Below are 15,663 nucleotides of genomic sequence, written 5' to 3'. Positions count from 1 at the left end.
TGTTCTGATCTTGCCTATAAGTTGAAGAAAACCAACATGTATAATTATTTTATTACTTAAGTAGGTTCTAATAAAATAAACTTCGTTTTCCTCAATTGTCTGCCAACTGGTTTCTACATAGTGGCCACTTTTTGGCTTTTCTAACTTCAAAAATACCCAAAATACTGGTCCAAGCTTCGTTTGTGGATTCCCTTTTTTTTAAATTAATATTTTATACCTATTACCTAATACTTTAAGGAAAATCTATCATAATTAAAACGCTGCCGCGCTGTATACAAGATGTTGTTTAATTATTTTCTTCAACGACCACCAAAGGACGTACTAAGTCTACATTCTTTATCCTACAGCCACATTTCTACGCTTAAACTAGGAAAAACCGGCCAACAGGTTTGAAACTGCAGTTCTAACAGAAATTATCTAGTTGGTATAGTTATACTATATGTATGCAGTAGCCAGGCAGTCTGCCGCGCCTCTCGTGATTACTAGTAGTCGGTAGCTAAAGGCGAGCCCTCCAATTACCGGCCTACAACATCAATTACTCGAATACCTTACTGAAGTTGATGTCACAGTAAAATATTTTGACTGTTTGTTAGTTTTTTTTTTGATAAGTCGGTTTCTGTGTCCCACTGCTAAGCAAGAGCCTCTCCTCTTCGTTAGATTCAGTTGTACCTACTATTATCAATATATAAAAAACTCTTCCGTTACTCAGTGGCTGATTGACTGATGGAAAACGCACAGCCAAAACAAAAATAAATTAAAAAGGGAAGGCTTTTGAAAATTCGCCCCGAATGGGATTAAATTTCATGCAAGCAAACCCTGCAGGCGGAAACCTAATAATCTCAACAAATGTCGTGACGGTGTTAAATATATCGACGGAAAATGTATGAAGACAACTGCCAAATTTCCATCTAGCTATCTGATATTATATCCTTTAGCTGTTTCCACGAATTACTTAAACTTTTTATTCATTAGGCAAGTATTTTGTTTGCAACCTAACAAAAAACCTATATTGAGTTGTTTGCTTTTCTCATTAACATGTTTACACTAATTATGGTCTAAAAATAAACTAAGCAAAAACTTTACTAATCATTTGGTATTCGCGTCTCTCCAAAAGTAGGATTAATGACGTACTTCTTATGCAGAAAATATTTGTTCTATCTATTTGAATCTTTATATTACAGGAGTAAAGACCTATAAAGGTAAAAGGAGGGGTCCATTTAAGAGGCGGCTTGCGTCAATCTGCCTGTTTTAGCTATTGTCGTTTAAGTTTCATGACGTAAAATTGAAAGATTCGGTATGATGACGTGCATAGAAACATCTAATCAAAATTTTAAGTATAGGAAATTTAATGAACTATTTATCTCTTCAAAAAGATAGCCACGTCATTTCATATAACCAGAAAATATTTTCATGAAGATTTAATGTACTTATTCGAAAATAGTAAGAACGAAATCGAAAAAAGATATTTTACTACTATTTAGAGTCAAACATATTTTTTTGGTTCATTGAAAAGTTGCTCACGTTACATACATTACATTTTACCGTTAGTGTCATTTACCAGTGATTGTATCCTATATCTATTTCATTATTATAAAATATAATAAAATATTTTTGTTTTTTTTTTTTGATTATTCCGAATATTTCCAAACGGTGACAGTAACCAGAGTATTCGTTCATTTAACTTAGCGGGCGGCATTGCAACTGCAGTGTAGCGGTGAAGCGAGTGAAAGCACTCAAAGCTATAAGTTGAGCACATGGATTGCTTCTCGGGAACATCCAGACTGAGAGACAGTGTAATGATATTATATGTAGAACTAGGTTCAGTTTAAATTAATATCTTGAAAGATAAGCTCATTATTCATTGAGATTATTTCAAAGTCACGCCTCTATTGACTATAAGGATATGTAGAGACGTATATAAAACCCACATTTTACCAAACGACGTATATATTTTTTTGTAATCCGTGGTCTACTTAATCAAAGTACCCAACCTTAGGCAGACAAACAGTTTCAACGGGAGTTGATTTTGGAGAATCCTATTGAACCCAATTACGGTACTAGCGTTAAGACCATCGACGATCTCGTCACGAGATAATAAATAATAATATATTTAAACCATTATTGTCCCTCTGCTGGGTAAGGATCTCCTCCTATAATGATAAAAGAGTTAGGCCTAGTCAGTCCACCACGCTGACCAAATGCAGGTTGGGGACTAATCGATCATCATTAGACAAATAATATAAATCGGTTGTTGAACCAATCTTTTAGACGAATTTTACCGAGTATGTTTACAGCAAACATAATAAATACCATTGGATATTTGTCGGCGACAATTCTACGAACAGTTAACGGATCTCAATCAGTGAAATAAAGTCGTATGTAAACATGTTTTCTGGTATATTATTTACCTTTGGTACCTATACGGTGAAATACGGTCACACTTAAAAAGTCAGGTGCGTAACTACGTATATTTCGTGAAAAACAACAACACCATGTCTGATAAGATTTGCCTTGGTTGTTTATAAACAAACATCTAAATACTTACATATTTATATCTTACATTTATTTATACATACACAATATATACATAAATACACCTACGTTTCGCAACTAACAATTTCAGACCCGTTTCATAGGGTGTTAGCTTATTGCTATTTACCGGGCACGTTACCAAACTCCGGAATACTATTGAAAAATACTCTAAAATATAAGTATAAGAAAAGACCAATAATTCTTTGCTCGGTTATTGAACGAAAAGTTTTTTTGCCAGACATCGAAACTGAATCCCGAAAAAAATCTGCAGTCTGTTATACTACCGACTGCGTCATAGAGACAGTATATCTCATATCTATCTATAAATAAATCCGGTACTCTATCGATACTCTACCTTAGCCAAATAAGATATCATAAGGTTCGAAAAGAAGTCGGTTCAAACCAGTGTACATCTTTTATCATGTAGAAAATTAAGATACAAAACTAGAAAAGTTTCAATGACTATTCTATCATCACATTTAAAGTACATACAAACGTAAATTATTCTACGGGTATAAGAAATATACACGTTTTTATACCTATTTCAGATTTATAACATGCCATAAACTTGTACCAATAAATCAATAAAAATAGCACATTAAAATACTGACAAAATGAATATTTTCCTGTTAGCTAACTAGTATAAAAATCTGGAAAACCATGTACTTAATGTTATGATGGGACATCCCAAACTAGTGTTAACTTAAAACATTTAATAACACACAATGGCACGTTTTCCTCGAACTTTTATTTTTTAGATTATTATAGGTACTTATATATGGTTTCAAGACAATTTAGTGTCTTAGTTGTTTGAGATGCCCGAAGGCCTCTGACATAGCTAAGCGACTGTTATCTTAATTGAAAATAACCGGTACCGATTTTTTACGTGTCCTCCAAAGCACGGAGACACTCAGTTCGAATATCACTTAGCGGCCACCCATCTTTAGAATGATTACCCAAAGGGTTGCTTAACCCAGAAAATATTAATCACAGATCGGTGAGCGCAACTGTAACAGCTTACAAGCGCCTCTAAAACATCTATTTAAAACAAAACGGCTTTATTTACACACCATTAAAAATACTTTATTCTATTTGTAGAGTTCTCTGAACCTTATACATATACATAGCTTGATTTGCGTGAACGTTAATAGAAAAATATTTCTAAGAATAATGAAACGCTAATATTTATGTAAAGTAGTTAAACATCTCTTAATAGGATTGATACGGTTATAAAACAGTCCTGTGTCACCATAAAAGTTACTTTCTTACTAATAAAAACTATCAAAGATCCGATTAAAGGGTGTGAGTGTTTCCATTGGTATTGTTTCCAAGTTTCTAACAACAACACCATGGTTTATTACTCTTAAAAAATGAGATTTAGCGTGTGTCTATACCTCTATTTTTAGTTTCCGAAAGCGTTTTCTTAACATTCGAGTGCAGCGCCTCTAGTGGACATTGTAGGTACTAATTGTACAATACATTTGAAATGTCAAACTGTTGCTGCTCGATAGAACCGATTGTACAGAATCGAGCGACAGGTTTATTGGCAGGAATAGAAGCGGAGACCAAACTGTTGACACAAATACATTATTTTCAGGAATCACAAAATCAATTGTCACGACCATTTATCGTGATCTCCAGTCGTGATATACATTGAACGTGTTGAATGCGTCGCTAATTGATCTGTGTATAGTAGAGATTCTATGAATTTCATTCAAAAAATTCCACCCAATGGTGTTTGATTTACTTACTTGAAGAACATACACATCAGAAAGTGTGGATAATAAACTCGATTAGGAAGATACCGAATTGTCAAAATTAAAAGATGATATTCTAATAACCGAATTTTGAGTTCTGAATCACATTCATTTCCGTACCTAAGTTTGTAGAGATCGTACCAAGTGGCATGTATGGGAAAAATTAATGAATAATGATTTTATGTATTTGTACCTGAGTACACATTGGCTTTTAAACAGTGTAATTCTTGTTTATTTCTATATTTGATAAAATAAAATAAATTATAGTATAATACGTCATTGGTGGAGCGTGTCGTAATAAATATGACTAACCTACATACATTTATAATAATCATTATTTATAAACATTTAGTTGATGATCGCGAAAATGACGTGTATAGGGTTATCTGCATATAATTTGCACTTAACTATAAATAAATTATAATAAATAAATACGATAGTATTCATTATTACTGTATCTAAGCTAGAAGATATCTTATCTTTATTATAAATACACTCCAAGTTTTATACGGATACAAGCCCTAACTCTATCCTAATATAACTAAACAAACTAGTTTTTTTTTGTTTTTCTTGTTAAACTTACGAAAATCTGCGAAAAGGGGATACACATTAGACGAATCTACATAAAATCTCGCGCTTTTCTCATAGGGGTAGGCAGAGGCTAAAGAACGCCACTTGCTACAATCCCTACAAAGTTATTTTACTTTATTCACATCATTTTGTCATTCAGGACCGCCGGTTACGAGTTCTTTGCATAGTTTGCATCTTAACTAGGGGAATGATTAATCTAAGCTTCTGAAATACAATTCTCTTTACTGAATTAATACGGCACGGTTGTAGGTTGTACTGTGTTACTATTTCTTTGATTCAAAAGTATTCCTTTCCTTTCATCCGTAGCTACATGCATATAATTACATACTAAGCAGCAAAGCTCATTAGTCATATATTCTAAAATAAAAGTGTTACACCTCAAAACCTCAGGCATAATTAATAAGCTGACCTTGTTCAAGATTAAACTTACGTTACGTAAACGCATTATAAGTTTTCTTAGAAACTGCACTTCTAAGAACTTCTCGATACTTGAAATAATATGCCACGGTTAAAATACTAGGTCATGACTTAACTTTCCTGTTTTTTTGTTATATAAATATCTTTATTATGTAGTTTTATGATGACCTCGAATTCCCAAAATACTACATTGATTATGTTTATCTGTTAACATTTTCTTCTCTTTGGCTGGTCAAGTGTCAAATTTTTAGCCTTTGACCTAACCTGATGCTATCTTATTTAACAGACTGACTTATAAGGTGCTCTCCGGCAGAAGATGTCTTACCCCCGGCTTCTGAGGTACATTTAGCGGTAGTTTATCTATTCAATAGCGTTTTTTTGTATGCGTTTAAACGCAATTGAATAGATAAACTACCGCTAAATGTACCTCAGAAACCGAGGGTTAGTCCATCCTTATCATGTCTTCGTTAAGGTATCTTATGTATATGTTAAGGACTAAAGACGTGTTCCAAATAAAAGAAAAACAAAATTCTTACTGAATACTGTTAGACATTCTGTGCTCTCTTTAAAAATCATTTAGCTAATTATCTTTGCAATTGAATGTATAACAATTTATGCCAAATTTGTTTTCAATAAGCCACTATCGTGTGAACCAGAACCATACAAACTTTTTGCACAATGGCTGTAATGCAATTTCCCGTTCGAAATAATGGATAACTGGCGCCTATAATGTAGTATTACTAAAGGCAACAATGCGTAATATTGGTATTAAAGGCAAGGCTTGTAAAAACAAGATACACTCATTCCCATGGCGCGGGCAAAAACCATAATTTGTACTTAAAAGTGGAGAATAATACGTATGACGCAGTGTACGTACGTATAGAGATATTTTATTGAAGGACATCAGGACATAAGATCTTCTTGGGCATCCCCTATTAAATCTCCATATTCATCGCAGAGTAAATGCTTTCCACACGCTCACCTTGAGAAATCTCTTCCTTTAATTATGACGTAATCATGAAAAGAATGCGTTGTTGCTAGCCACATCTTTAAAACTATTTTGTTATCAGTTTAAACAACGCCACATTTCTTGAATACTGATTGTACTTTCCATGGTTCACAATGAGGTTTAGCAAATGTATTAATTTAGCGACAATGGCTGTCCTTGGCTATATAGTGCCATATGTCTTTGACGGGTCTTTATGTTGGCTCTACAAAGAAAAGTACACATGCTTGTACTTAAGTATTTTATCATCAAGTTGAAGTTATGGGTACACCCCGTAATTACAGGAAAGAGAATCAATTGTTTACTTGTTGTACTTTATTTGTACTGATTTCGAAGCCAGTCCTAAATAAGTAGATATCTCGCCGATATCACTTGTGAACCACTCCACTAAAACAGGTTATATTCCACTTGACACAGATTAAATAACTTTTCAATTGTTATAATATTTGATAAACGACTACAAAGAGAATGATTTGGTCAATTTATTTTTTTCCACAAAATTGTGATTGTATTTGTAACGATTATAAGAATTTTGCAACTCGTGTCACAACGATTGTTACTGGAATGACTGATTGTCTCTCGATTTCCTTTCAGTTGCAAGGTCACCCTGTGACCCTGAGTTATAATACTAGATGTTTTGCTAAATAGGGAAAAAATTGTGCATATGCTAAATATTTTTTTTAAACAAAGAATAGGCTCATCCGGTAGTACTTATGCCTAAGATCCTAGTTCCGGATACGTGGCTAGTTTAAATGAAGACGTTATTGAGTTGTCAAATAAAACGGATATCTCGTTTAAGATCGGAATAATCTTAGTTTCGTACTTTAGATATTTTAGTATTGTCGCTACGCGTTTATTTGTGGTAAACCGATCTGGATGTGACGCGTTTGTCTGGTTCATTAGTAGTCGAAACGTAATGTACGAGTCGGATTCTTAATAATCCGTTTGGGAAATAACGTTGTTTAGAAATCCCGCTCCTCATGTTGTTTTATTGTTGTGTTGATATATCGCTCCTTGAATACAAAAGGGCCACAAATCGAAATCTATAAATTTTACAGGAGAGCCAAAACAAATTTTTGAAACTGTTTTTTTATAACATTTCATATATTTATTTATTAAATATAAGATGTTAATATATCATTAGATGCGTATTTTTTAGCTCTATCTTTCTACAAAATAAACTTTGTAATAGCTGTTACCTATTAAGAGAAAAAAGCATATAAGTCCCTTTTGCATTCAAAATTTGAACCAATATTATGAGAAATATGTCAAAAATTAAACACAGTTTTACAAATAAAAATGGTTAATTGTACTTTTTTGGTAAAAAAACCGTATCAGAAAGTTTAATAATAATTACTAAGTAAAACCATAACTGAATAGATCAGGAAAACATTGTATTAAACAATCTAAATGAAAAAATCTTAACTTTTTATTAAGTAAGTAAAATTATTGAGATCAACTTTGTGCGTAACTTTCATTATTTAGTAACATTAAACATCAATCATCATCATCAATCAATGGGTAACGTGACGAGTAGACTGAGTGCAGCAGGAGTATTAAAGAAATAAGATAATAGAATAGGTTTTTGAGTTTTATAAGCCTTTATATTTAGCATTCGTGGAAAGCATACCAAAGCTTTTGACAGCATTACTCATTCCCCCATAGAATCATCACTCCATCTAAGTCCTACTTAAAGATACTATGTAGAATCGAACCTTCATACATCAAACTCATCAAAGCAATAGACAACAATATCATTCCAAATCCAAAGAAGCGTGAAACAGGGAGACCCGCTATCTCCCAAATTATTTACCAGCACCCTCAGAGAAATTTTCAGGAGCCTGGCGGTGTTATGGCAATCAAAAGCATAGTTGTAAGTGGTAAACAGTTAACAAACCATTGTTTTGTAGATGACATAGTCCTCTTCTCTTTTTCGGCATCGGAACTCGAATCAATGCTCAAAGATCTGAGCACGGCAAACCTTCAGATTGGACTGGGTAAGAACCGTACAAAAACCCAGGTTATGACCAACAACACAAAACGTAGGGTCGAGGTAGACGGGCACGTCATAGACTATGTCGACGAATACACTTGCTAGGGCCAGATAACCTCTTTTAACAACCGACGGGACAAAGAGTTGGACAAACGTGTCACAAGTGCCTGAAAGAGATCCTGGTCCAGGAAAGAGCTAATGAAGGGTAACCTACCACTGTCACTGAAGTGAAAGCTCGTCGACATGTTTATACCTACTACCCGTCCTTACCTACGCTGCCCAAACATGGTCCCTTACGGAAAACCAGAAAGAGCCAGAGAGCGAAGCAGCGAGCGGAGCATAGTATATTATGCATCAAAAGAACAAATCACGTCCGAAATTCTATACTGCGCTCCCAAACTCGCATAGCCGATGTAAGGGAGAAGACCGCCTGGCTGAAATGGATCTGAGCATTCGGAAAGGTGGACCCGCATATCTACCAACTGGATGCCAGAAGATGGTCATAGCAGACGCGGGAGACTTAAATGGAGATGGCGGGATGACCTAGACGCATTTGAAAAGGACTGGTCGGATCTTGCCCCTGAAAGAGGAATTTGAAAGGAAAGGGTGCCTCTCTACTTTGCCTGCATCAAAATGTATTATTTTATTTTTAAAATTGTAACGAAAACTATAATTATTATCATACCAAACGTTCATATTTCTGGCCTTCCCATTCTAGCACGCTAAAAATGATTATTTATTCCACAATAATTTAATGCAAAAGGGACGTATTTCAAAATATGCTACTGTTATATTACAAAATATAATAACAAATACTAGTGTTTGAATGCAAAACGGTCGTTTTCAGAAATATGGCACTTTTGTATTACAAAATATGGTAACAAATATTATAGTTAGAATGCAAAAAGGACGTTTTCCAAAATATGGCAGTTTTGTATTGTAAAATATAATCACATTAACCTGAAATTTTGCTCCAAACACAGACATATTTTGGATTGTGGCACTTTTTCATGCAACTGACGAGTATTTGCGTTGAATCTCCGGGCGCAACTCAAAGAGTGGCTGTTTTGCACTGACATTACCTGTCAAAGTGAGCTAATGCAAAAAGGGCAGTAAGTCAGTGCAGCCATAATATAAGCAAAAATGGTGGGGGTTTTTTTTTTACTATAAAATATAGTCGGTTCAGGTGTCATTTTTGCAATAAAACGATTTTCATTTTTTTTGAGTTGTGGCCCTTTTGCATTGAAGGAGCGATATAGGCTCGCTTAAATCTTTATATTCTTTGTTTCATTTCATGTCTTTTGTTTTAGTTGCCTTCTAACTTTTTGCAAGTATCTAAAATGGTTGATCCATCCGTTTGTATATCCTGCATTCCTACAAAGTTATTAGTAGTTCGCAACCACTTGTCAATATGTATTTTGCGGTATCGGTTATTATGAAGTGTGCTAATTACTCATGTCCACCTACACGTCTTCCGATCCGATCTTCGAAATCGGATAAGCATAACGACCGTAACGCAATTACGAACTATTAATACTATCCTTTTACTTTCAATTCATATTATTATGACACTTGCAGATAATAGTTAGGTCATGAAAATTTGTCACATTTCGACATAATAGGTACATTAAGTCGTAAATAGAGTCGCAAGTGACTAGCGTACTATCGATTCATGAAACTATAGTTTGCTTGTCTAACAAGATTGGTTCGACCAAACCCGTCACGTGTTGCGCTGTATAGTATGAACACACATTGTGTTTTATTGAATTTGTAGAAAATCCCAGATCTCCATAAATCTGCGAGTTACAAGCTTTCTCATTGAAAAGACAAATAAATCAATGCATTTATGACAAAAAACAAACATATTTTAAGTATTACTCAATACCACGAAATATAATAAATGGCTATAAATAAAAGGCGCTGCCAACACTACAATGAGCTATAAGTACTAACAAAATGAATAACAACAAAAACAATGGTAAATAAATAACTATAAAAATATAGTAAACGATTGATTTAATATTGTAAACAACTGCACACTTTGCGGGATGTACATTTTGCGGTGAAATTCAAATATAATCACATCAAATATTTGTTCTACCAATGTACGATGCATTAAGAGGGATTCACACGTGTCGAATTCGCCGTGCGGCTAATCACTTCACAAAACGCTTCACTTCTCTTCATTTGCTAGCGAGTTGCCATATAACTGACTGCCATTTAGACTGCGTATGTTTGCCGCGCGGCATAAGTCCTGCGGCTTCAGTCGCCCGTGTAAACTCCACTCTAGCTTTGAATTTGTTCCCAGAATTTTAGACAAAAAATTATATTATATTTGTTTTGGGTTTTTAGTTTGTCTCATCGTAAATATACGAACGCTTGTTTTTAGGTGGCGTGTAATAAAATGTATTGATGATCATTTTAACGCGCAAAAGTGTTAATCTAAAACCAATTCGAAAACAAAGCTAAATATAGCATTTAGATTTTCAGACACTTTTAGGTATAGATGATGAGGCATTACTTCAAGGTCGACTGAAAGAGAATGCCCGAGGAAGTGTGCCTTTAACAGCAAACTTAAATTGCAGTGTCGTAGGAAATAAAACAGGTCATAGCACCGAAGAATTTTAGCTGGAATCGCATAAAAAAAATAGTGAGTGTATCTATACGTACTATTTTTTTATACAATTTTTTTTAATACGTTCGGTGGAATACATGAAATCAGACTTACTATAGCATTACTTGTCTATCCTTCCGATTATTTAAAGGAATATTTTTTCGTTGTCTATCGAATTTGCAATTTTTTCCCCAGAATATAATTAACTGGAGATGGAAACAACAGCTTTATAGTAAACAAATCCCATCATAACTAAGATAGAAGCGGATGTAAATATCTAAGTAAACTAGGTATATCCTCCGATAGAGATTTACTCGTGCATAACGCTGGTTTAATTTTAGACTGCAGCTCGACAATACTGTCAAATGGTACTCAATGCTTCCATTGTGATTAAATTAAAACGTGATATTTGCTTCTGAATGGTAAATAAAGATCACGTATTTCACGAAGGCTTTGACGATCAGCTTTGGCCCGGATACTTAATCAACGAACTTGTAAGCAACGTTTGCGAAACTTCGCTTGGAGTTTTAGAGACTTGACATTATAAAATATTAGCTTTCTGCCTGCAACTTCGTCTACGAGATAATATTTCCAGGGGTTAAAAGTATTTGTTAATCCAGGTTATAAGCTATCAGTGCATCAAAATTTATTGAAACCTGACAAGTAATTTACCAGCTCTACATTTGCTGCATTGATAAAATGTATTCATCTTTTTTAGCCCGGTTTCACCACTTCCGGATAATTATCAGATAGTTTATTATATGAAATCTTAACAGTGGTTTTATACATTTGATGTCTATTAATCTAGCAGATAGGTTATCTCACACTTATTTATAAACTGGAACTAAATATAATAAAATATAAATCTGACACAGCTTAAGTTTAACTCATGATAGTGATTAGTGACCATATTTTGTGGTAACAATATAGGGCACATACTAAAGAATTAGTCCCTAATGTGCATACTTTAACGCATACCGCGGAAGTATTAAGTAATACTCGTATTACAACACTGTCACATCGGTAAAACGAGTTCAATTTCCAACCATTTAGTCATAGTTCATTTACGTAAGAAAACATTAGTGAAAGATTGACTAAACACGTAATGAGAGTGTGCCTGTTAATTGTAATGTGGACCGGTAACTGCGTCGTAACTTTGCTTGATTGAACTACTTTATTTATAGTTTATTCCTCTATACATTTGCAAGGCTACATGTGCATCTTATTGGCAAAGTATATTCATGAAACGGATCCATGGAGAAGAGTCTATAACGCAGATTGTAGGAGAAAAATCAATTTTAAAACCTGGGAACCACCCAGTTGGAAATGTTGTTAGCTCATTGTAAAACTATACCAAGGTAATGATAGCAAATATGAAAGAAATATAGAAAAAAAAACAACTTGATACACTTCGTGATATATTTCAGAGACATGATAGTTTAAGTCTTAAACGGATTTGCATTCTAATCATAGAAATTTAGGCCTAAATAACTGTAAATCAATGATACTATTTCATTCTGACGATTAATAACTAGAGTACAGAAACAAATATCTCGATGATCATGGGAATAACAAAGCATACGATGCTGATAATATAATTACAAAATATTGCCTCGGCTCGGTATTGTGAGTGAAAGAATGGTTATAAACACAGCGTGGAAGATTCCTTCGCTCGCGTGCGTTTGGTTCGTGCCCTTCTATCGTAAATGTCCACTCAACACTCGTTAAGACGATCAACAGAATAGTTATAGAATTCCTATGTACGTATAACAAACTATAAATTATGAGAAAAATGACAATATTTAGTTCTACTAAGCCGTTATATCTAAACAAGTATTCTTGGCTTCAGCCTCTTTTCATGATGAATGAAAGTCAATGGTAACACGAACCCAAAACCAAACAGTTTAATTAAATTTATTTATTTTAAAAATGTAAACTATGTCATTAGATTGTAATTTGTAGACTGCCGAAGAGCCTAAATGAAAAAAAAAACAAAGAATCAATAAAATATTTTTTTTAGGCGCAATACATATTCAATTGCTATTTTACTCATCAATCATTGTTACAATTCTTGATAGGGCCATGTGCACCAATTGACAGCTAAGGCAGTTTTCACACCACGTCCAGTTACAGAACGATTCTGTTGTAATATACTCTACATGGTTGTTAAAAAAACAAAGCTTTAGGATTTCGCAGTAGTTTTGGTAATGAATGAATGACATTGACATTATGACAAATTTTCTCCGCGATTGTGAAGTGACTTCAGTTACGCAGTGTGCGGAATCGCATAATCCTTTTAACTTTTGCCAACGTAAGTGGAGCAAAATTTTGTGTTGGTCTGATAGTACAAGTTTTAAAATCATGTTTATTAATATGATTGACAATAATATGCCTATATAGGACAGTATTTGTTTTAAAATCAAAACGTGCTAGTCCCCAACCAGCACTTGGCCAGCGTGGTGGACTCAGGCCTGAGAGAGAAGGCTTTCATTACGGGAGTGGACCCTAGCCCAAGCAGAGACATTAGTGGGATAAATTGATAATAATATAACGTGTAATGTCGATAATCCGACTTTTTCAATTCTAATCGTATTTATTGTAACGCATTTAATTTAATCAGTTTTCGTCTTCCGCAACGACTTGTTGACGCAGTCGCACGTGTTCTATATACTATGCCTTATATATCTTTGATTATGTCTATTGAATGTTGCAGATTGGCCTCTGAATTGATTTGATTGAAAGACACACCCCCTCATGCGACTATAAATAATATTTTTTGCGAATTGACGTAATCAATCGATAAATTTATTGAGTTAATGATCTTGTTTGCTCTCATATCAATTGAAATGCGACCCATCTACAAGCTTACGTATTTTATACGTCATTGCATGGTAACAAATGCGTATTTAGAGTCTGATGCGATGTACTGAGCGTACTTAAACAATGTTTATTTTATTAGGTGTTCTGTCATCACTATTTGTTCAAAATGTTTCCTTGGTCTTCAATCAGTCTAATCAAAAGATTGATGCTTAAGGATATTTTATAATTATAACTTATTTATAACGAGATTAAATCAGCGATTCTGTAGTTAATTACGTATAAAAAACACAATAAAATAAAAATATTGTGCAGTAATCAAGACAGACAGGATTGTCTCGTTTTTCTTAATTTAATAAAACATGCAATCTTTCTCCTTTAACCATAGTAAGGACTAAGATCGGTAATAGTAAGGACGCCAGTTTTTACCGAAGGCGTTTGTCAATATTGATTGGTCGAGTAAGGGCTTGCCATTTCACTGGACATGGGAACTCCCTAACGGAAATACCCGATTACATTGTCTGACGCGAGACACCTTACCGATTAGTATACTGAACCTGAGTTCTTACCATCGTCTACTTTACTTTTTGTAGCTATGAAACTTAACCTGATTACTGTTAAACATTATTCTGTTTTTATGGGCTACCTCTGGGCAAAAAAAGATTTGTGTATGTATGTTTGTACATTATACCCTTAGTACTTTGGATTTTTTTTATTATACTTATTTTTTTTTCACTAAAAGACTAGAGAAGTCAAATTCTACCTGACTGTAACTACTTTCCAATTTACAAAAGAGTTGTCTGTTCAATATTTTCGAACACAATAATGAACAATTTCGTCATAGTCAGGAATACTTTTGATTAGACCACGAGGAATCAGGAACTCATCTATTAATAAGTCAATTTGCATATTAATAGATAGGTACTCTAGTATATCAACTACTATATTAATTGCACAGATTCAATACCTATCAGTGCAATGTTTCATAAAGCGTTTATGCAATTTATCTGTTGTATTCTAATCAGATTGCTTAACAAGAATGAGTACAACATAGTATGGATTATTGCTTATTGCCAATAGTATTTATTATAAGTAACTATGCACATTTTCTGCACGTGATTCTGTTTACTTTGTGTGGCGGCAAATAAATAGAGAGTAAAAACTTTGAGTGTTTTAGGATTGTCTTAGCCGAAATCAAGGAGTAGGGTTCCTTGACATCTAGTAAAAGTATAAAAAAAAGTTAAATGTAACTAATTCATGTTTTTTTTTCAATCGATGATGACGTCCTTGTGTGATTACTTTAAAGAGAATGAGGTTTCTACGCTATCGGGTTTGTTTGATCTTCCTGGATTTGAAAGGAACATAGTCATCTATACTATCGTAAATATACTAGAAGCCTCTTGGTACAATATTGTGTAATTATGTTAAGAGAGCAATGAATGTAAAAGTACAATTATAATGCGTATGATCGATGCGTAGTAAGGACTTAGGACGAAGGTATTACTCAATGATCGCGCAATTTATAATGTTTTATTTATTTGTTACGTATAACATGACATATTTGCATGTTAATAAGAAAGCTTGATGAACGAGAGCATGAAATAGGAAACAAACATTTAATTTTATATCTAATTCACAATAAAAGAAACCGTTATGCGAAAAAAATCTTTAGTAACGATTGCTGTTGACAACCAGTATTTCTTATTCGTAATTAGTTTTTTTACTATTTGCTTAAAATATTTTTGAAAAATCTACAAACTTTTTGTCACTGTATCGGAAAGGCAAGCTGGCACTTTTATCACGCTATATTTTCGCTATAACAGGCTCCTCAAGAATTCCTTCTTAATCTTCTCCTCTCTATTATACCTTGATTTAATGTACCAGCAATTTTGCAGAAACAAATACTAACCAGACAGACAGAAAACCTACTTTCAAA

The sequence above is a fragment of the Anticarsia gemmatalis genome, chromosome 8 (assembly GCF_050436995.1).
Source record: "Anticarsia gemmatalis isolate Benzon Research Colony breed Stoneville strain chromosome 8, ilAntGemm2 primary, whole genome shotgun sequence".
Taxonomy (NCBI): domain Eukaryota; kingdom Metazoa; phylum Arthropoda; class Insecta; order Lepidoptera; family Erebidae; genus Anticarsia; species Anticarsia gemmatalis.
The sequence above is the reverse complement of the archived record's forward strand: the minus strand, read 5'-3'. Positions refer to the sequence as shown.